Below are 23,329 nucleotides of genomic sequence, written 5' to 3' on the forward strand. Positions count from 1 at the left end.
TAGTGAAGAGTGTGCGCAATGCCATTTTTGTGTAATTCTGGGATGTTTTTTTAAGTAAAAATAAGTCGACGTGTACATGGTTTATGTGTATGTGTTATTTTGAAAAACGCGTAAGGAGTATGGTATTGTGCACTTTTTCCCAATTTTGCAGTGAATATTTGTCATGATTAAGCAGTTTTGTTAGATAAAATTTCTAGCATAAGTGTAATTCGGCTAGTAGATTGTTGGAAGAAGTGTTCAGTAGATAAAAAGAAAAGAAACATGTCTTTACTTCGTGAAGACAAAATGGCGGCGGGAAAAAAAAATAGAGGGTTGCTGTAGGAGAGTTGGTCGCCAAATTTTCGCCAAAAAATCGCCAAGTTACCATAATCTAAAGACCAAATTTTCTTTAATTTATAATGAGGATTAAGTGTGTATTAAGATTTTTAGTAGGAGTAAATTAAAAAAAAAATCCTTGAAAACAAGCCTTAACTTTTTGTTGCATACAGTCAAAAAAAAGCCCATCAAAACTATATTTCAGTGAACTTTTGCAGGTTTGAATTAGGCTTTCATCATTATATCTTTAGTAGTTTTCACTTTCTATTCATAAAAGCTTTTTTTTTTTTTTTTTTTTTTTTTTTTTTTTTTTTTTTTTCCTTTTTTCTGTGAAACAGTCAGTTTTATTTAAGTATTTATTAGTATTTATTATTATTATTTAAGTATTTATTTAAGTATTTAGGTCAGTTTTTTTTCAGTATTTGTTAAAATAAAAGCATGTATTTTTAATTTCTAGTTTGTATTTTATTTACACTGTTTTATGTATTGATTTTTCAAAAGTAAATATCACATTCTTTATATATCTATAAAGATTTCCATGGTTTTACAAGCTAATTTTCTTTTTAAATTTATATCATCTCCAAAAAAAAAATGTTTCATAAGTCAAATTTCCCATATCATAGCCATATATAAGGTATTGTATTTCATAAAGTTATTCATGTAGTATATAACAATGTGTAGTTTCTATATTTCGGCCAAATTGTGTGTTTTTGTTTTAAAAAGCTCATTACTTATTCACAAATCAAAAATAGGAAATTTTGAATATACTTGACTACCAGTTTGAGTAGGTGATTTTTGGCACTTGTTCCTGATATACTTTAGAAAAAATAATTTAAATAAATAAAAAATAGTATTAATCCACTTAAAATAAAAATATACTACTTTGTATGAACACCAAACTTTTAACTATGAGCAAGACATGCTTTTCAAACGAAAAGCTTTATTTCTTCATCAGATGCAAGTTGGATCCTTTGCAGCTGGTGAAGAACGAAAGCTTTTTGTTCAAAATGTGCGTCCTGCTCGCGTTTAAAAGACTGGTGTTCATACAAAGTAGTATATTTTTGTTTTATTTAATTTTTGAGTGTTTATTTGTAATTAAATCCACTTACTTTATAGTAAATACTATATTTAAATGCACATTTTCGTAATCAAAGTTTCGTAATCATTTTCCTAACCTGTTATATGAAGTCGTTGGGGTGTACATTATGTATCCCCCAGAATTAATCTCTTTAGAGGTCTTGGGGGAAGGTAAGCCACTGTCTTTGCGAAAATTGCCCGATTTTATGGTAAGAATGAATCTTCAATTTGGAAAGTGTTAAAGAATAAGGAATAAATTCATGCTACTTTTTCTGCTGCATCGCAGTTGCAAAAGTTACTGGCACAACACAAAATAAAATGGTACTGAAAGTCGGAAAAGCTTTCAATTTTTGGTTCTTCTTCCAGCTTCTAAAGATAATCCTGATGATTCTTATTCCATTTCTTTACTTGAATAAAAGCACATCATCATCACAATTCTACAATCACTATCCTACGTCCTCTCCTCATCACAGATAATTCTGCTATCACCATATAACTACAGATGTCGTTGAACGACATAAGTTAACATCCTTTTCCAAAAGTGAAATGTCCTTATTGAACACAATTATGCACAAGTAAGTGCACATAATAATTTTAAATAAAATTCGCAGCAATAACTTTTAAGACTGCTTTACTGGAAAAGGTTTTATTATTCTTACCATCCTTTGAAACAGTTCATTATACTATAACAGTACAGCATGCCTTCCTAAATTTTTGGAATTTCCGATACCTTTTACCTCAGCAAATATTTTCGCGATCCCGGATATGGAGGTATACTCTGAAGAACCGAAACATTATGACCACCTATTCAATAACGCGTTGCGAGGCTTTTGGCGTACAAAACCACTGCAACTCGCTTTGGCATGGATGCCACAAGTTCTTGATAGATGACTGGAGACAGGTTGTACCCGGTTGTACCAAATGTTACAGAACAGGTCACGTGAAGTCGAGATATTCTGACATAGTGCTGTTTATGCGGTGTTCGCCGAAAACGTCGCGGTGAAAACAACGCAAGGAGAAAACGTCGTGGTATAAAACATCGTGGAAGAAAATATCACAAAGAGAAAACATCGCAGTTCTAAAACATCGTGGTCGAAAATAAAGCAGTTAAAAAACTTCGCAGTTAAAAAACATCGTCGTAAACAATAAAGTACCTACAAATTATCGCATGACGATAACATTGCACACATGCGTTTTCAGGTTTTGAAAGTTGTACATGCATGTTCGTATAAAGATCGTAGAGCACAAAAAGGAAAGAGGGCTTCTTTTACTTCTATATTTAATATATTTGAAAGAACTAATAAATTTTTCCAGAAAAAACAAGAAGGAAACTTAAGCATTTAAAAATTAAATAGAAAATTAATGTAACTTAAAAAGCTTAATAGAATTTTAAATTTATATAGTTAATTAACAAAGGTTATTAATAAATTAAGATTTTTTTATAAAGTTTAACTTATAATTTTTCGTGAAAAATACAGTCTAAAAATGTTTAGAAAAATGAAGATAAGTAACTGCATGAGGTTACCTCTATAAAAATTGCTTAGTTAATGATCAAATTATTTTCTTTCACGTTTGTTAATCTGGTATTGTTTTAATGAAAATTACATATTGTTTTAATGAAAATTACATATTGCTTATTCTTAAAGTGTCATTAACGTTTTCATGTATAGCGTGCAATCAATTTTCGGGGTGCCGATTTGTTAGTTATGGCGAAAATTAGTTACATCTGAGATGACCATCTACGTGATGAATGAGAAATCGTGATTCATCCGACCAGGCTGTCTTCCACTTATCTATGGTCCAGTCTAGGCGTAGTTGACAAGAAAGACGTTTAGTCAACACAGGAACACGAGTGGGACGTCTGCTGCGCAGTCCCATATCCAACAGCGTTCGCTGAACTGTGTGTTCCGAAACACTTGCATTTGGACCTGCACTGTGTTGGGCTGTCAGCTGAGCCAAGCGGAAGTTACTGATGTCCTTTTTCTTTTATGACGCGCGGACGTCCAAAACCATGGCGTCTACTGTTGGTTTCACCGTCAGATTGCATAAATACTAACGACAGATCGTGAACAACCTACTAGTCCTGCAGTTTCGGAGATACTCGTTCCGATTCTTCGGGCCATTACAATCTGCCCTCTATAAAAGTCGTTTAGATCAGCGCTTTCCCATCACTCGCAAAAGTGAGTGCAATAATTATTCCTTACCTTCTCCAGTAGCAGTTAAATACCATTGCCACTTAATCACGTGCCCTCCACGTCATCCAGATGATTTCATTGAAAACTTTGGGTATGATCATACTGTTTTGGCTCGTCAGTGTATAAACTAAGACTACGAACTAAAGCATTTCCTGATAATAAATCATAAAGAAATTTATTCAAAACTAAGTCCTTGATATACACGCGAATATACACTGGTGTGCAAAAATTAAGGACGAGACGGTTTTTTCAATATAACTTTGTACAAAAGCTTTCCAAATCAACACATTTAATACCGTAAGATCCCCAATACGTAAGGACATGAGTAATGTAAGCAACACTTACTAAAAGAGAAATCAGAGGGATAAAAAGAAGCTTTATTGAAAACGTAGCATGGAGCGCAATGCGACTGAAGGCTGAAAAATCCCTGTGATGGGTGTCCAGCAAGAAACATCTGGTCTTTAATAGGGGATATGATCTCTCCTGACTGCTAGGCAGGTTTCACAGCGTCTGCCCATGCTGAGAAGGAGGGTGTCAATGAGTTGTTGAGGCATTGCTGCCCATTCGTCTTGCAGCGCCAATCGAAGCTCCGGAATCGTTACTGGTGGTAAGGTACGAGCTGCTTAGAAAATCCCATACATGCTCGATGGGATTAAGATCCGGAGATCGTGCCGGCCAATCCATACGTTCAATATCCTCACTCTCTAAGAGCTGTTCAGCAGCTACTGTGCGATGACATGGTGCATTGTCGTCCATGAAAAGGAACTGCGGACCCATAGCGCCTCTAAAAAGACGCACATATGGAAAAAGAATCTCGTTACAATAACGGGTCCCGTTGACTGAACCTGCGTCGAAGATGTGAAGGTCTGTACGACTACCAAGCATGATGCCTTCCCAAACGAGAACACTGCCACCTCCATACCTGTCCCTTTCAAAGATGTTCGAGGGATGATTGCGGCTTCCCCGCTCTCTCCAGATGAGTATGCGATGAGAATCGCTACTCAGACTGAATCTGCTCTCATCTGTAAAGAGTACTCGTCCCCATTCATTGTCTCTCCAATCCCAGTGTTCCCGGCACCACAGAGAACGCCTTCTCCGATGGGCAGGCGTTAGAGGTACACACCGTACAGGGCGTCGTGCAAACAGACCACCACCGTGCAGTCTTCTGGCCACGGTAAAACGCGATATCGGTCGTCCAGTCGGCTGTGTCGTGTGTCTAGCGATTTCTCCCGCTGTCTGCCGCCTGTTTCTTCTGGCCTGTAAGGAAATATACCGGTCATCTGCGGGTGTGGTTCCTCGTGGACGACCACTACTAAACCCCCGGATAGCTGTTCCTGTAGTTTGAAATTGTCTCCAAAGTCGTGAAACGATGCTGTGAGCAATTCCGAACTCTGCAGCCACACTTGTCACACTGCGGTCTTCCTCCAACTTCCCAATGATTCGACCTCGGGTAAAAGCATCCAGATGTCGTCTAACAGATTGATTATTCGCCATTTCTCGCTGAGGCAGCAACTCGGTGTGATTTTAACTGCTATACGGCGTGCAATCTCTTTGCCAGAAATACTGATCTTACACCGACAACATGCTTTATACTACTCAGACACTCCCCCATTACGTCTACCTGCATATCTGCGCATGTGCTACCGTACATCACCTTACTTAATCTCCTGATTGGTCTTTCTGTCCGCTCTGCCTCTTCGTTCAGCTGATATGCTAATGTTTCGACTTCATCCTTAATTTTTGCACACCAATGTAATTTCATCATGTTTTAAAGATAGAGCCAGATGTTTATACAAAAGAGCTGAGCGTGCTTGCTCATTTTTCAAAAGACTTAAATCTTGAATGAATACTTGGTACTGTAGGATGCAGAGGTTCTTAAAACATTTTGCAGAATTTTTTTCTTTTTTATCTACATTCATGTTAAAAATACCGCTACGGATAAATCCTTGGTACAAAATTCTACATGTCTGTTTAAGAGCTATTTATTGTCATAAGTTCTGTCTTAAAGTCCCCCCCCCAGGAAAAAAATACATTTAATAGTTTTTTGGAAAACCCATATTTAATTTTAAACAAGTATCACTCGATAACTCGGTAAAGTATTCTTTAGCATTTAATGACTGACATTAATCATTTCAAATGAGAGTAGTCTATAAACCCATTCCCCCGCTCAATATCAAAGTCTGGAGGAAATTATTCTTGAAACTGTGTCTGCAAACGCATCAAATGATCAATTATAATTTTTAGAATTAGATTTTTCGAAAGAATATTTTCAGTTACGAAAGCATCTACAGATGCAAATTTAAAGTCAATTCCCCATGCTATTTTTTTAATTTATTTTTTTTAAATTTATTATTATTATTATTATTATTTCATACGTGCATATCTTTAACACAATTAGAGCATTGGGTACCTATACGATCAATGCTGAAATTCTGGTCTCTCATCCACCTTTACCTGTACAGTACCATTTGATGAATTTTACGAATTTCATCTCCGTATTTTTTCCATGAACTATTTTTTATATTTTTATTGCAGTACACAACATGAGATCTTCTATCATGTTGGTCTTTACCGGAATAAAAATGTCACATAAAAAAATACACACACTCACACACACACACATATATATATATATATATATACGCGTATACATCGCGCCTGCATACGTTTTTTTCAAGTTTAAAGTTGAAGTTCGTAACTCTACATAAGTTCTAAAATAAAGAGCGGGTAACCCGCCCTTTATTTTCGCAACCGTTGGTTGCAGACATATACTCGAAATTATACTTGAGTGCAAAATTAAGAGAATTTGAAAATTATGTTTATTTTTAAGAAAAGTACTGAACCAATTGTATTAATAATTACGGCGTCGAAGAATTACGAAAAAATTCAGAGGCGAATACATAAGCGTACACGTGCGTGTCTAAGGAGCTGTGATTGTGGAGGGGATATAAGAACACGGGGCGGCTTTTGGCGATTTGTGTGCTCATACTCCTTTACGATATTCGAAGTGTTTCTCGCAAGAATTTTGTTAAAATTTATTGGATATCAGATAAAATGAATAGCCACGAGCACATGGATGACGGAACGAGATTCAGAATTGTCAACAGATTGTAGGCAGGCAATCACCAGCGCAGGTGGCTGTAGAGCTCAATGTAATGTTTAGTGTCGTCTGCAATTTGTGTAGGCAGTTTCAGGACACTGGATCCACATCAAGAAGATCTGGACAAGGTCGACCAAAATCCAGAACGACGAATGAGGATAGTTATTGGGCACTGTCAGCGCGGCGACACATGACTGCTACAGCTTCACAGCTGTCACGCGAGTTGTATGCTGCCGATTGAAACGCAGTTTCATGATGTAGCTATATGCCAGTTTCATGATGTAGCTGTATGATAGGGCTGTATGCCAGAAGACCCACTGCTTGCATCCCGCTTACCGCAGCACACAAGACAACGCGTTTAGCATAGTGCAGAGATATGCGCCCTGGGTAGACTGAAGTGGAGAACACTGCTTTTTACAGATGTGTCCAGACTCAGCCTGAACATTGACTCTTGGCGTACCTGTATCTGGAGAAAACCTGGAACATGATACCATCCCTCCGTCATCAAAGAAAAAGATCATTATTGTGGAGGTGGAGGACGTGTAATGTTTGGGCATGCAATAGTGTGGACGACTGCACAACCCTGCACGTGTTTGACAAAGGCTCTCTGACTGCTATGAGTTACACAGAAGAGATCTTACAGCCTTATGTTTGACTCTTCAGAGACGCAGTCGTTCCTGGGTTCCTGCTAATGGACGATTAGGCTCGTCCAAACAGGGCTCAGCTGGTCGACGATTACCTGTAAAATGAGGATATTCGTCGCATGGATTGGCCACCAGATCTGACATTAACCCTATACAGTACGTCTGGGACTCTCTTGAGAGAGGATTTCAACTCGCCATATCCCTCCAAGAGCCATCCCGGAGATAAAAACTGCAGGAATGAAATCGACTGCCACAGAGATTCCTCAACTGCCTCCTATCCAGTATGCCAGACAGGTCCAACACCGTGACAGTCACGGTGAGCGACCTGTCTGGCTGTGAGAGGAGACCACACCTCATATTAGGCATTTTCTGTTTCAGTGTATTTTGGATATCTTTGCAGTATGAGCTTTACTGATAATCATGCATACATAAAATGACTTTTGAATGATACAACTCTTTCTCTGTTATAAATGTATATTCATACCAAATTTCATTAAAACCTGTCATTCCTTTTTCAGAAATGCGACTTAATGCGCAAATTTCTTAGTTTTGCACAGGAGTGCTCAAAAATGTTTTAAATGAAGCGAAGATTAATGTTTTCATATTTTTTAATTTAAAAAAAAACTAAATTTTTGTATAAAATACGAAATCTAACTTTTCATATGTTCTATCCTTCCTTATACATACAATAAGGAGAATTTTGTGTTCATTATAAAAAATAAAACACAAAAAGTTTGACCTTTGTACGACAAAAATTGACCGAGATATTCGGTATTAAGTTGATTCTATTCGGGTTCCGTACATAAATTTGAAAAGCGAAATGTTTCCATGTGTACGTAATTAAAAATAAAACATCAGTCTAAAAAAAGGTTTCAGATGAGATTAAGTGCCGAGCATTTTTCTGCAGATTATTGTGAAAACTATTGGATCAGTATAAATTTTTCAAAATGAAGCTCTAAATCACAGAATTTTACAGAATGTCCTGTCAAACTCTACCAGGCTTCTAAGTCGTAATATTATTTGCATGAATTAAAAATGTCGCCCAGACCGTATAGTGGTTAGGGGAGCCTAACTACGGTACCGAAGGGCCCGGGTTCGAATCCCGGAGAAGACATGGATGTTTGTAAATGTATAGAAACAGTGCGGCATGGCTGCACTCTTAAATATTCGGCGGTGAGCCGAAAGTCCTCTCGTACGGATTGGTGGAAGGGGAGACCCTCGCATCCCCCCCCGAGGTACTCTCTCTCAAAATAGAAGTCCAATCTCTCTTCGGAGTAAGCTCTGGCAACCATTGTTCCAAGTAATATGGACGTGGCAACAACAAAAATTTAAAATATTTATAGTTTAAGTAATTTTTGAAAGCAGAGATGAAAAATGAGCAATGGCCCTCGCCGGGAATCGAACCACGGACCTCTCGAATACGCGCCAAGCGTGCAGACCACCACACCATGAAGGCATGCTAAGAAGGTGGGAGAAATACCTTATATCAGATTATAATTCTAAAGCAACAAACGTTCATGAAAATATTAATAACATATTTTTACAATTTGAAAACTTATAAACTACTTGTATTAAAATTCTCTCAGCGTAGCATATGTCATTAAATTATAAATTAAAGACCGAAATAAATCGCCCAAGAGCACCATCGAATGGCATTTACAGGAGGGGAAAAAAAATCAACTTCGAATTTATTTACGAAACGACTTCTCATTGCAAATTGAATATAACGTCAAAAACCCTGCGATTTTTTAAATTAAATATCTTTGTCAATTTTTGTCGTACGGGAGTCAAACGTTTCGTGTTTTGTTTTTTATGCTGTTTTTATTTCTGTATTGATCTTGTTAATCTCGGACCTTGATTTGTGCTCACTCTCGTTGAGTGTTCCGCAAGACGATCTCTTTTTTCCAGAAGAGGTTATAAGGTATTTCTCCGGCCTTCTTAGCATGCCTTCGAGGTGTGGTGGTATGCATGTTGGGCGCGTATTGTGGTTCAATTCCTGGCGAAGGCGTTGCTTATTTTTCATTTCTCCTGCTTCCAAAAAAAATACCTAATGTCTCTACAGTAGCGCCCAAACTAAAAAGGGTGGTGGATGATGATTCTCCACACCCAGGATTTGGCAACTGGGTCCCCTGAAAACCCCAGCCCCCCTTTAAAAGGGAGAGTATATAAGGTATTTCTCCTGCCTTCGTGGTGTAGTGGTCTGCACAATGGGCGCGTATTTCAGAGGTCTGTGGTTCGATTCCCGGTGAAGGCTTGCTCATTTTTCATCTCTCCTGCTTCCAAAAAAATACCTAATGTCTCTACAAGGTTTTAGAATAGTACCATTTTGAGTGCAGAAAGGGATATATTGTTTCATAGTGCTTCTACGGATGGTTCTCCTACACTGTTAATGACAATTCCTTTGAATTTTAACCAATTGTTATTTAAATCATTAATCAGCAAACATTAGCAAGGGCAAACTGTTATCTATTGAATCTCTACATGAGTCTAAAAAGTCTAGATCTATAAGCAAATATATCTTAAACATAGATAGAGTAGATTACCATCATTGTGCTTCGTTTCAAATAATTGCAAGATTTCATTTCTTACAGAGAATAAATTAGTACAGTTCATAAATAATTTGCGTTATAAAAAAATTGCACATAAAAATAATCATCGCTGATTTGGCTAAATTTTACACTTGCAACTTTTCTATAAATTATTTTCTCAATATTAAAGAACCTCTTGCCTTATAAATGGTAACCTCATGAAAAATATAATAAGAAATTACTTTTTATGCCTATTTATGCTACACAGAAAGGGCAGCAAAAGAATTCAAGACTCTGGAATATTGAAATCCTTTTTATACTTAAGTCGATATGGAACTCGCTGAATAAAGTACTTCCTTCATTTTATTTATCTATTAAAAACATTTTACCAGATACGAAAACTGAGTCTTAGATTTTCCTCAAATGGAAGAAGAATTTCATCAGTAGTGAAATTATGTATTCTATCAAAATACTCATCAAACTAAAGTTTTTCAAAAATAGCAATATCTCGCTTAACAATTAAAAGGCTGCAAAGGAAATGATCTCGCCAATTTTAATAATATATGCCTAAAATAGTAAAGAAATGAAAAATTTTTAACATATGCATTAAAGATGAGTGTATTTATATCAAATCCAAAATTGCATTTTTTAAAAATACAGTGCAGAATTTATTTCCTCTTCCTTATATTATGAAAAACAAAATTCATTTATTTCCTGCCCCAAGGGGAAAAAAATAAATAAAATTATCAAGGTATTAAGATGATCACACGTTTCATGTGTTTTTTGCCTCTCTGAGAAAAACCAGTTTTATTAATTTAGTTTCATACTTTAATTGTGTATTATTTCATTTTATTTTATTTCTACGCGCATGAAATCCGTATAGTGATGGTGTTAATGGTAAAAGTTACATTAATTTACGGGCAAAAAAAAATTTAGAGCGAAATAAAGTTAATTTCCTACTTTGATCAGCTTCTTTCGACCAGACGTGGAAGCGGACTGAAGTAACGATACTGTTGTATATTTGGAGTTTTAACCACGCGAGATGGTAAATGATGGAAGTAGCTGACCACTTCGCGAAATAGCTAAGCTTCCGGAATTCGTTATAAAATATATGTATACATCATTTAAAAATTAGGGGGAACAATTCGAGAGCTAATATATGCTTTGGGAGATTGCTTTCACGGAGGACTCTGGCAAATTGGCTCGCATTTACGTTACACATGGAGAGAACTACGAAATCCCCTGCAGCCGGTCCATTTGTTTGATATTCAACAATGACGTACCCAAGTGGGTGCAAAAGGCCATATGCACCTCCAGAGAATTTTTAATTGCGCAAAAAATTATAAAAACTAAATATGGCCTTCTTTTGCTAATATCCTTAGTGAATGAGGTCTTTTTTGCCTTATTCTCTAGTTTCTCTCTTTATCGGAGCTGACCCACATATGCCTATTTTGTTAATGCTCATCCCTACTATTCTGTGGTGGTCAAAGTAACGAAGGCTGGAAAATGGTTGAATATGGGTAAAAAAGTTGTTATTCTAATTTGTTAAAAGCATGCTTCAAGAAAGTAATGAGGTGTGTCAACCAAATGATCCAAACTTAAAGCATACTGCAGGGCCATTAAAGACCAGATTAATTCCTGCTGCTAACTTGAGTCAAACATAAGCCTCAAATGAGATCACATTTCCCGAATTAACCCTTGGACACAAAAAGTAAGAAACGGGCGTTTGGGTTCCTTTAAAACCCCAGGCTCTGTTAGAATCCGTTACTTCAGCAATGCTTCCATTCTCTCGTTCCACGTAGCATTGAAGAGAAAATGACATTGCATTGTCCTTAAATAAATGATACTGGCTATTTTCTTAGCCTTCTTTTCTGCCATACGTCAAAGGGATTTGAATCCCGAAGGACTATTAGTTTCGTTTTGGCATTTTGCGTCGGACTCATAAATGTCGGTTCACTTTTCAAACTGTTGCCACAAAATGTTAGAGTCCTGCATTATATTTGAAGAAATTAAATAATGAAAAATCTGCATAAATGTATGTATATTTCTCTTATTGTGATAAAACAACGGTACATAGAGTCATCGAATTTTGAATAACGTAATCCTCCAACGAATATGAGCATGTGGAAGACCAAATTTGAAATTTGTTTTATGATCGATTTCCTATTTTTTAAAACTTTGACGAATTTTTGATTAACAAACTCAAGGATTTCAAAGCGAGCAATGGCAACGTTGTGCAGAAAAAACATTTTTATCTCCAGCGCGTGAGTCTCTGTATCGGAAATTCTAAAGATATGCTCGTTTCAAAACTATTTTGCGATATTGCTGTTGCACTGGATCTTATGGTTTAAGTGCGAGGAACATGATATTTAATAAAGAAAGGTAACACACAAAATGTTAAAAAACGCCCCTTTGGACGTAATTTAAAATCTGAAACATTTCAGATTTTGTTTATTATTATTATTTTTTTTCCCCTAATATCAGGTGGTAGTTTGTTAAAACGAGCACATTCAATTCACGTTTTTTGCGGGGACGGGCGGACCTATAATCCAGACTCGAACTATTCTTAACTCGCAGCGTTAGTAAAATGTAACACGAGTCAGTAATATTAATCATTATTACTTTTATAATCAAGCAACCCAGAGAGAAAGAGAGACATAGTCAAGAAATATACGATACACTAATTTCAAAATGAGTGAAACGAAGAGACAACAATCACTCTTAAATTATTTTTAAAATTTTGACGAAGCTGAATTGAAAAATGAAGTACAAAGAAAGAAGTATTATCGCACATTAAGCTATCATGAGCTACAATGCAAGAATACAAAAATTCCAACAGCAAACTGAAACTCATCCGTAAAGTTCTACTTTTACAAGTACTTTTGATTCTAATTCAGATATCTCTACAAACACTTTAGCTGAAACTAAAATCCCTCTCAAAGATCAAAATATGATGTACCAAATTTTGTAAATCGTAAATTGAGAAAGAAAAACTTAACTTTCTTGATAAATAATTTAGCTCCAACAGCAAGGTACGTTTTCCCCAGTTCTTCATTTGACAATGAAAGTGTAATCAGAAAATTTAAATATAAATTATTATTTGAATGCCCTTGGCTGGATCATTCTAAAATTAACGATGGAGTATATGTATATTATCCAAGGGATATAGAGGCGAATCAAACAGAACAACTAGTGGACAAGTGTTTTCGCAACTGGAGAAAATCTAACGAAAAATTTCGTGAACCCCAAGGAAAAAATATCAAACATTCCTTATTACCTACGATATTTTAAAAAATATCGTTCTTGGTCAAAAACAATCTATAATTAATGCAGTTGATATTGCCCGCGCTGTTCAAAAACATAATCATACGAGAGAAAAATGGATTTTCACTGAGATGTCTTGTGGTTTTTGGCAAATGAATGTAAACGATGATAGTGTTTTATCTGATCAAAATGGATGATACTTTCGACAGATTTCCAGATTTCAAATAGATGCAGATGATGCATTCAGAATCCTGCAACAATAGGGTAAAGTATAATTCGCCATAAATACAAAATAAAAAGAAATGCTTGCAATAAGTTTATTTTGGGAAAGATTTTTGAAAAAGTGAATGCAAGTAAATGACTTTCAATTACAACTGATGAAACTACAGACATTTCATCATAACAGCAAGTATCCATTTGCGGGATATGTGGAACAACTTAAAAGAAAACTATTTTAGTAGAATTTTTTAATTCATACCTGTAGTGGCGAGACGAGGAGAAGATTTAGTGGCACTAATTTTTTTTTTTTTTTTTTTTCAATTTATACCTATAGTAGCGACAAGGGGAGAAAAACTAGCTAATGCCATTACAGATAATTTGACATGTGAAAGCTTAGATTTTTAAATACATGGCTATGATGGTGTTGCAGCCTTGTCCGAGATTTAAAGGAGAACAAGCTAAGAAAGTGATAGATTTCCTTCAGATTCCTTTCCTTCCTTTATATTCTCAAGGTACATTGTGCTTTCTCACTCCCTCAATTTAAGAATTTCTAATGTATGTCATATTAAAGATATTCGTAATTAAAATAAGTGATAGAAGAATGTTATTCTTGCATTAACACCACAAAAAGAAATTCGAATTCCGCAAAAAGTACATCAGATTCGTGCTAGTCTTTAAGAAGAAAATCTTTGAAAAATCTTTGTGCCACTCTTTGGATAAAGGGACACGAATCTGTTATTGTTATGGTAGAATTACTAAAATCATGTACTAGAAATAAAGCGTACTACAAATTATTATCATGTACTAGAAATGATAGCGAACCGACATGTTAAGGAATAATCTTCTGGGGATTTTATATTCTTGAGCTCACTGAAATATTTTTATTTTGTGATTGTGTTATTCTCATTTGCAAAAATATTTTACATAAGTTGTCATTAAGTAGGATTTTCAATAGAAATCGATAGATCTCATTGCACATTTCGGGTGACGATATTTTAAAGAAACAACAAGAATTTAGTCACAATTCAGAAAATGCAGTTTATCAAGATAAGGCATAGCTCTGAAGCAGATTAATAAAGAAGTAACTTAAATATCTGTAACTTGGCAAGTTAGAAAACATGTCTTTTTGATACTATAACTGAATCCACCAAATACTGTCTTCGAAAATCAGGTTCCCCCCAATCACGGAAAAATAGCTTATCAATCAAGAGTAAAATAATTTATCTGCAACAGAAGCTTCACAAGCCTGCAATAAGATTCTTCCTAGTAAATACAAACTTTTGGAAATCTTAGTAACTTTACCAGTTACCAAGTGTAGTGAGGAAAGATCGTTTTCTAGGCTAAAATACCTAAAGTTATTTACGAAATAGTACATGTGTGTAACATGTTTAAATTGATTATTATTGTTGTACACAAATAACAATATGCACGTCAAATAAAAAGTTTTAAATATTCTTTAAAAAAACCAACGCAGAATGAACATTAATATATGATCTAGTGCAAATTAAAAAATTGCATTTACGCATGTATTTGGGGACATGATAAAATAATATACGTAGTTTTGTATTGTTGACTGGTATTTTAATAAACTTTCACCATTAATAACATAGTAATACAAATGCAATTGAATGAATGTCATATATTGTATTTAAATTACTGACATAATTGCAGATGTATAATTTCTACATTAAATTCAAATTTTAAATGGAAAAATTAAAAATAAAAAAAGAAATGTGCAACGGTGTTTTCGCCGTTATGATGGTAATTGCCCCCCCCCCAAAAAAAAAATTAAAGTTCTAGGTCTGCCATTGATTCCGCATTACGAATATTGCCCTGAAAATATCGCCTGACCTAGTAAACAATAATTTCGAAAACTAAAATTTTTCGTCCGCTCCATACCTTGACCCTCAAGATATTCTTCAGCAACCCGAGGTCGGTGCAGTCGCGCATTGTCGACCATCAAAGGAAATCTAGGATCAATAGCAGTGGCACATGGGCGGACATACTGATCAAGGATCTCGTCTCGATATCTCACTCCAGTCAAAGTTCGTCCATAGAACAGATCAGTGTGACCACCAAGAGAGATCCAGCCCAAACCATTATTCCACCACAGCTGTAAATGTGTCTTCCCACAATGTGGGATTGGTTGTATCTAGTGCGTTGTTCCCAACAGATCATCTGACAACCTGAATCACTCTCCAATGTGAACCTGGACTCGACTGTAAAGAGAACAGATGCCCGTTGTTGACTGGTCCAAAAGACGTGTTTCCTTGCCCAACATAAACGAGCACCTCTGGGTCCTCGGGTCAAGGGGACACAATCAACCTGGTCGTCTTGCATACAGACCTGTAATGTTCAGGCGTCTGCACACTGTAGTAGCTGAGATTCATGTTGCCATTAAATAATCTTTCATGAGCTGAATCAAGGTAATGTTGCTCCTCCTTTGGGCTAAAAGCGTTAAATAACGGTTTCCCACAGGTGTTTTAGCTTTTGGTCTGCCTGGAACATGTCTTCTAGACACAGAATCCTCGGATTCAGACTGATTCCATAGCCGGTGGACCACACTACGAGAGATAGTGAGACGTCTAGCAGCATGAGCTTGTGATATCCACATTTTCATCCATCCGATCGCCTGCCACCTGAACGAATCGGGCAAACAACTTCTCCTGGATAGTGTCAACGAAACTGCTAAAAACAATAAACAAAACTTACAATTTTTTCATTTTTTCCTCCGACTCCTGTGGTGTCCGCCGATAACATCGCGGACGAAAGCGTCGCGGAGAAAACAACGCAAGGCGAAAACATCGTGGGATAAAACATCGCAAAGAGAAAACATCGCAGTTTTAAAACATCGTGGTACAAAACATCGTCGTCGAAAATAAAGCGGTTCAAAAACGTCGCAATTTAAGAACATCGTCGACGAAAATATCGTGATAAAAAATAAAGTATCTACAAATCATCGCATGACGATAGCATCGCAGATATGCTTTTTTCAGGCTTTAGTAACTGTAAATGGATATTCCCATAACGATGTGTGAGGGCAAGATGGAAAGAAGGATAATTTTTACTTTCACATTTTTTTATTAACTAATAAATTTTTGCTGAGTAAATAAGAAGGAAACTTAAGCATAGAAAATTATTGCTATTTATAGCACTTAATAGAATTTTAAACGGACATAGTTAACTAACAAAGGCCATTAATAAATAATTTTTATAAATTTCTTACTGGTAATTTTTCATGAAAAGTATAATCTATAAGTTGCATTTAATTTTCTATTCTTAAGTTTCCTTCTTACATTTTCCGCAAAAATTTATTAATTAATAAAAAAATGTGAAAGTAAAAATTATCCTTTTTTACATCTTGCGCTCACAAATATTATGGGAATATTCATTTACAGTTATTATAGCCTGCAAGAAAAGCATGTCTGCGATGTTATCGTCATGCGATGATTTGTAGATACTTTATTTTTTACCACGATATTTTCAACGACGATGTTTTTAAACTGCGAAGTTTTTGAACTGCTTTATTTTCGACGACGATGTTTTGTACCACGATGTTTTATCCCACGATGTTTTGTAGCACGACGTTTTCGCCTTGCGTTGTTTTCTCCGCGACGTTTTCGGCCGCGATGTTTTCGGCTGTAACCGACTCCTGTATAAGTATTCCTTTCTAAAAAAAATAAAAGTGTTAGCTATTGTTTTTGCATACATTTTCTTACACTTCGTTACTATCATGCATATAAACTGTGAATTTAAATGTTACTGACCTTTTTGTAATGTTCAGCCTTCAAAAACAGGCTGTTCCTTAACTTTGGGGGGGGGGGGTAGTGTACTTCAAGTCATCGATTTTTAAAGATTAAAAGATTCAAATTGCATTTTTGAACGATAAACAACTGTTTCAATATAATTTTGGTTATCCATAAATTCCATTTACATTGATATTATCTATTATTTGTTCAACAAATCTATTTGTTTTTTGTTTGTATCTACTTTTTGCTTCGTAATTCCACTTGGTCGCTGGATTCCCTCATTTTTGGAACCTGGTGATTTTCTCTTTTTGTTTATATTTCTCTCTAATCATTTTCTCCTATTTTCTTCGGCAAATTTATTTAATTTTCTATTGCATCAATAGTGTTGTGTCGGCTTATAATACATTGCTTTCTTTAGTTTTTCCGTTTTAACGTTTTTCTTTATATTATTTCAACCGCTTTGCGCTTTCCCTATTTTATATATGTTTCTAATCACCACCTTTTTTGTGCTCGTTCCCCTTTCGAAATATGTCAACAACCAGAAACCGAATTTGTAAGTTAGGCGTAAGAAAAGCGTGTGAAATTCTTAAACCATCTCCAATTTTTGCTTATTTGCAAACATAAGAATATCATTCTCAAATTTACACAAGTCAAATGTAATCTTAAATCTGCTGTTTATGTTTCGAAAATTATGCATACATTTAAATTGTCATTTCTTCGTCACATAACAAAATGCGCAAACGTTTGTCTAAAATTGAATATGAATTATATTACCTTCATTCAAAAACTGCCAATTCCATCTTAAATTTTTCCTGATTTGATGATAAATCTTGGTCTAGAACCGAAACCGCTTGCCAACGCCATAAAAAAGCCTTTGTTTTTAAATTCCTAAAGCTCACATCCCAGTTGACTAGTCCCACCAATTCTGTTAATCTTTCTACTGTAAATATTAATTCAATGGCTAATATCTCTAATGTTAATCTTTCAGAGGATCAGATAAAAGTATTAAAATATAACTTCAACTTTTGAAAGTCATCTAAACCTTCAGTTCCTCAAATCCTCCCATCTATTGAAAAAAAATTTAAATTCTCTAAAATTTCAGAAAAATACACTTAATTAATCATAACGTGAATTTTAATAACAAATCGTTTGTTTCGAATCTTAACCAAAAGGAAAAAAAGGCCTAGCGTGAAATCCATTCTAATCCTAACATTATAATTTCCAAAGCTGATAAGGGTGGACAGATCGTTGTTACGGACAAACACACATATATGATGCAGTCACACAACTGATAAATGAACGTACCATACTGCGCGATCCCTAAAGACCTCAAGAAAGTTAAAACAGCTCTAAAATCTTCTCTTATACTCCCAACTCAGTTTAGAAGGCCATTCTTCCACATACTGCTAACTGTGCTACGTTTTATGCTCTCCTCAAAGTCCAAAAAATTCGAATTCCTTTTCTAACTTAGGAACGGCATCATATTCTTTGGCCAAATATTTAGTTTTTATCTTTTCTTCACTTTTTAAAGGTATTCACTCTGTAAAAAATTCATTTGAAGTCGTCGATAATAAAGATATTTCACCCCATTACGGTTTCGACGTTAAATCACTATTTACTTGTGTTCCAGTCGAAGGAGCACTAAAATGTCTTGATACTAGGCTTCGCGAATTCCATTTCACATATACTGAAATTGAACACTTAATTTCTCTTACTAAAGTCTCTTTAAGTCAAACCCACTTTGTTTTCCAAAATGAATATCATCGCCAAACTGAAGGATTAGCTATGTGTAATCCCCTCAGTCCAAGTACTTGCTAACATTACATACACTACTTTGAGGTCAAATTATTTGAGAAATTATCTTTTCGTCTCTGGATTCGCTACGTAGACGAAACTTTCGCTCTTTTTGAAAGTAATAAAGAAGATTTATACCAGATTTTATCTGTTATAAATTCGATTGATCCAGCTCCCTTTTGATTCTAAATCTGACAATACCGGTCCCTTCCTTGCTATTCTTATAATCCGCAATGAATCTGATTTCAGCACTAGTGTTTACCGTAAATCCTTTTCTGTTTGTCTGCCTCCCCATGCTAAGCCATATCACTTGGCTAAGCAAAAAAAAAAATGGCTTCTTTTTATCATTATATATTTCACGCTCTCAAGCTGTGTTCCTCAGAGTTTTGCTTTCTAGTGAATTCAATTATCTGAGATAAGTTACCAGATTTTCTCCTATGGTCTTTGATAAAGCCTTTAAAAAATTTTCATCTTGCCTTGAGAGAAGACATTCCGCTGTTAGCAATAACATTAAAACCTTTTCGTGCTTCCATCACTTATAAAATCTTTCTAGCACTATTTTCACACCTATCAATAAAATCCATCGTTCAATTCTTAAAGATTCCATTTCTGACTAATTCTAGAGGAATTTATTGCATGTTCTTATCAATGTGGATTGAGATATAACAGTCAAATTAAAAGAGAATCAAAGTTTCGCATCAATGAAAATGAATCTTATTCGAAGAGGGGAAATTAACAAGTCTTCGACGGGTAATCATAGTTGGAAATTTAATCACAATTTTGACTTTGGGTCGGCAAAAATTGTCCAGAAAACTTCTTCCACTGGTGAAGAGGATTTTCTTGAAGCCTTTTGCATTCACAAAGATTCAGCTCGTTTACTTAATGAATTTAATTCCAATCCAGTTCTTCTTAACGCTTTTAAATTCATACTAACTTAATTTTTCAATTTTCATTACAATTTCTACCAACAGATGGCGCTACCTTCTTGTTCCCTTAATTCCCTTTGGATATAACTACAGTCCGTCTTTCCCTTTGCTGCAAATTTCTTTACTTCTGATGAAGAGGGACCTGCATCTGTTTGGCCTTGAAATCGATAGTCTTGATTAAAATTTATGCCAAACACAAGTTCTTGCTTATCCCTTATTTTCTAAAAATCAGAATAATTTTAATAACTAATATGATGGACCAAAAATGATGGCAAAAAATCATCATAAATTAAAGCAATCATAATTTATTAAAATCTGCCTCTGCTCAGATTTCTGAAAAATTAAAACTCTCAAAGTGCATTCTGTCAGCCATTTGAGCTTCACTGCTTAACAGTGATAAGTTTGACTAGTGATTCTGCATTATATTATTTCTCAAATTTGCTTGAATTAATTTGATTAAAGTTTTGTGTAAAAATATACTTTCAAAATCATTATGTATTTTGAATCATTATGTATTTTGAATTTGGTGTTGAGTCCCATATCCGAAATTATCTTTGTTAAACATTAGTTTAGTATTAAAAATATTTTAACATCATTCTTTATATAATAATGAAAATGTTACATGACAGAGAGTGATTATTACTTACATTAAGGGCATCATTTTAAAACTGATCTAAACTGAGCACTTTATGCACGCATTGATATCACATACAATTATATGCATCTTAGTTGCACAACTTTAAAAATAATATATATTACCTTAACTAAAAATAATATATATCTTAATAATAAATAAAATTAAAAAGCTAATAAGTACTGTGCTGCAAGACCTATTTGGTCTTAAAAAGTTTTTGCGCAATATGCTGCAAAAATTATGAAATAATAGGAAGAAAAATTGTAGTGAGCTCGACAAAAAGTTACCAGGAGCTGTGGCTCCAAGAAATAGTTCAACGCAGTATTTAAAAAAAAAAAAAAAAAAAAAAATGACATTGAAGGGTGAAAAATTAGCTTACACGCGAAATAAAATGCAGAATATAAAAAACTGTTAAAATCAATCGTTGGAAAATATATATCTTAATATATATCACCTACTATAAGGTCAATCATAACAAAGAATAAGTTTTTGAATGATGTGGTACTTGTCCATAGAAATTTAAACTTTCATTCACAATAAGGCTACATACTAGCATTTCAGCAAAGTGGTGGCCTCCAATGACTTAAAAGAGATTGTCTCAAGAGTAGTATCAAAATACATTTAACTTCTTCCACTTCATAACCTAATAATAGAGAAGTAATTAAAACTCCTGAGCACTGGTAGTTTAACCACGGTTCAAATCCTGATGAAGACACAGCTACATTGATACTTTCTTAGTTATGACATTTATGATAGAAATACAAGCCAGTCAAACAGAAATAATCTATGATGGCTACCTTCTCTTAAATAGTTAGCCCTTATGTACTTTACCACATTTAAGCAAACACATAAACAAACTTGTTTCTTATTCAAATTTGCTTTCAGTTAACTTTGATATGTGCAGCACAATGGCATAACCTCATTTTTGAATAATTTCAACGATCTCCTATCTGCAACATATATATGTTCACAGAGAAAATAAAATCAGTTTCATTATTTACCTTTAATTTAAAATCTTATGCATATAAATGTAGTTTACCAGATGTCCAAAAGTCCATTATGATTTTAGGCTCCTATGCTATGATATGCCTTACATATCTCAATATATGTCGCAGACTTTCTAACAAAGACTGTTACATACTCAAGTAACACAAAAAGAAAATAGTGGAAATTCAAAGCAGCCAACCTAGCCTATTCTGCCATCAGAAATACAACCAGTATGAACTATGAGCATTTTGTAACTTTGGCCTCTCAGATTCTGGTGGACCATAATACAAAGTTAACAGTTTATAAATTATATAAACAAGAATTACTATTATGAGCATGTAACTTAAAATATATGAAAATTTTGTAATAAAATGTGTATATATTGATAAAAACAAATACTATAATATATGACTGGATTATATGATTATAGAAAAACATATTGCAACTATATATGGGAAAATAATCCTTCATAGAAGATTTTCTGCGGCAAACAGCCCAATAGTTACATTAAGTGCGAGGAAAACCATGAAAACCTCTTCCATTTAGCTTGAAGTATGCAGAATGAATTAGCACACAATTTATTGAGAATTAACCGCTTGGCTGCAGCTCGACCTTAAATGTATTCCTTCAAACTTTACAGATATCTGAAGTTTATGTGCAGGTTATAGGCCAAATCATAGAACAAGTATTCATTCATTGCCTAAAGCCTTTTCTTTAATCTACATTAATTTTAATTTACATAACACTTTCAATACCGCAACCAATTGGTTCAGTCCATCGTGCTAGAGGATAGAAATCAAAGTAAATTTTAGCTAATCTTTGGAATATGGTAACAGGTAGTTTGGCGATATTTTGGTAAGGCGATAAAGGTTACTAGCTAGGACTTTAGCAGTGTACATGGATAAAGTCAAGAGTGTGCGCAATGCCATTTTTTTGCAATTCTGGGACGTTTTTTTAAGTGAAAATAGGTTGACGTGTACATGGATGATACCGTGTATGTGCAATTCTTAAAAACGCGGCAAGCAGTGGGCGATTCTGCACTTTCTCCCAATTTTGCACCTAATCTTTGTCATGATTAAGCACTTTTGTTCCATAAAAGTTCTAGCATAAGCGTAATTCGGCTAGCAGATAGTTGGAAAAAAATGTTGAGTAAAAAAAAACATGCCTTTACGTCGTAAGAACAAAATGGCGTCCAAACAAAAACTAGCAGGTTGCTGTAGCAGGGTTGGTAACCAAATTTTCGCCAAAAAATCGCCAAGTTACCATAATCCAAAGATTAACCTAAATTTTAAATTTTGCTTTTAATAACTGCACAGGCTAATACTCAAGTGATAATGCTTTAGTGTCTGCAACAGCTTGATACATATATATATATATATATAATGTATACAATAAGTTGGCATTATCTCAAAAATGTAATCATAGCAACAATATTAACTGTTTACTTATAATCCTTAAAGCCTCCATGAAAGATTTTCTATAGGAAACTGGCTCATATTCATATCCAAAACCACAAAAATACCCACAGACTGCTAGAAAGGATATGCTGTTTAATAACTCAACATATGATTAAACTATCCTTTTATACCTGACTACAGTCAAATTTACATGGTAGATCAAATGTAGCAAAATAATAAAGCATATAGCATTGCTGATTAATCTTCTTAGAGCATGTCAAAAGTTTTTCTACTTCTTATAAAGCTTTTAATGATCAGGTACAGTATTTACCACTATTTAAAAAAAAACAATGACATAAGTTCTAAATTCAGATAAATTTCAATAGTATACCTTTGTCAGTTACAAAACTATCTATTAAAATGTAATCATAATATGCTGACAATCAGCACCATTTTCATTTTCATTATGTAATAATTATATAAAACAGACATTTTTGTTT

General features: G+C 34.6%; 1 protein-coding gene across 2 annotated transcripts in view; it reads right to left on the reverse strand.

Annotated features, from left to right (window-relative positions):
• LOC118186325 (glycerol kinase 5) overlaps positions 1-23,329 on the reverse strand; it is a 122,931-nt gene that overhangs the window by 98,222 nt on the left and 1,380 nt on the right. The gene's annotated exons all lie outside the window — the stretch shown is intronic.

This window comes from Stegodyphus dumicola, chromosome X1 (assembly GCF_044657685.1).
Source record: "Stegodyphus dumicola isolate Sdum_Otavi_A_Nest chromosome X1, ASM4465768v1".
Lineage (NCBI taxonomy): Eukaryota > Metazoa > Arthropoda > Arachnida > Araneae > Eresidae > Stegodyphus > Stegodyphus dumicola.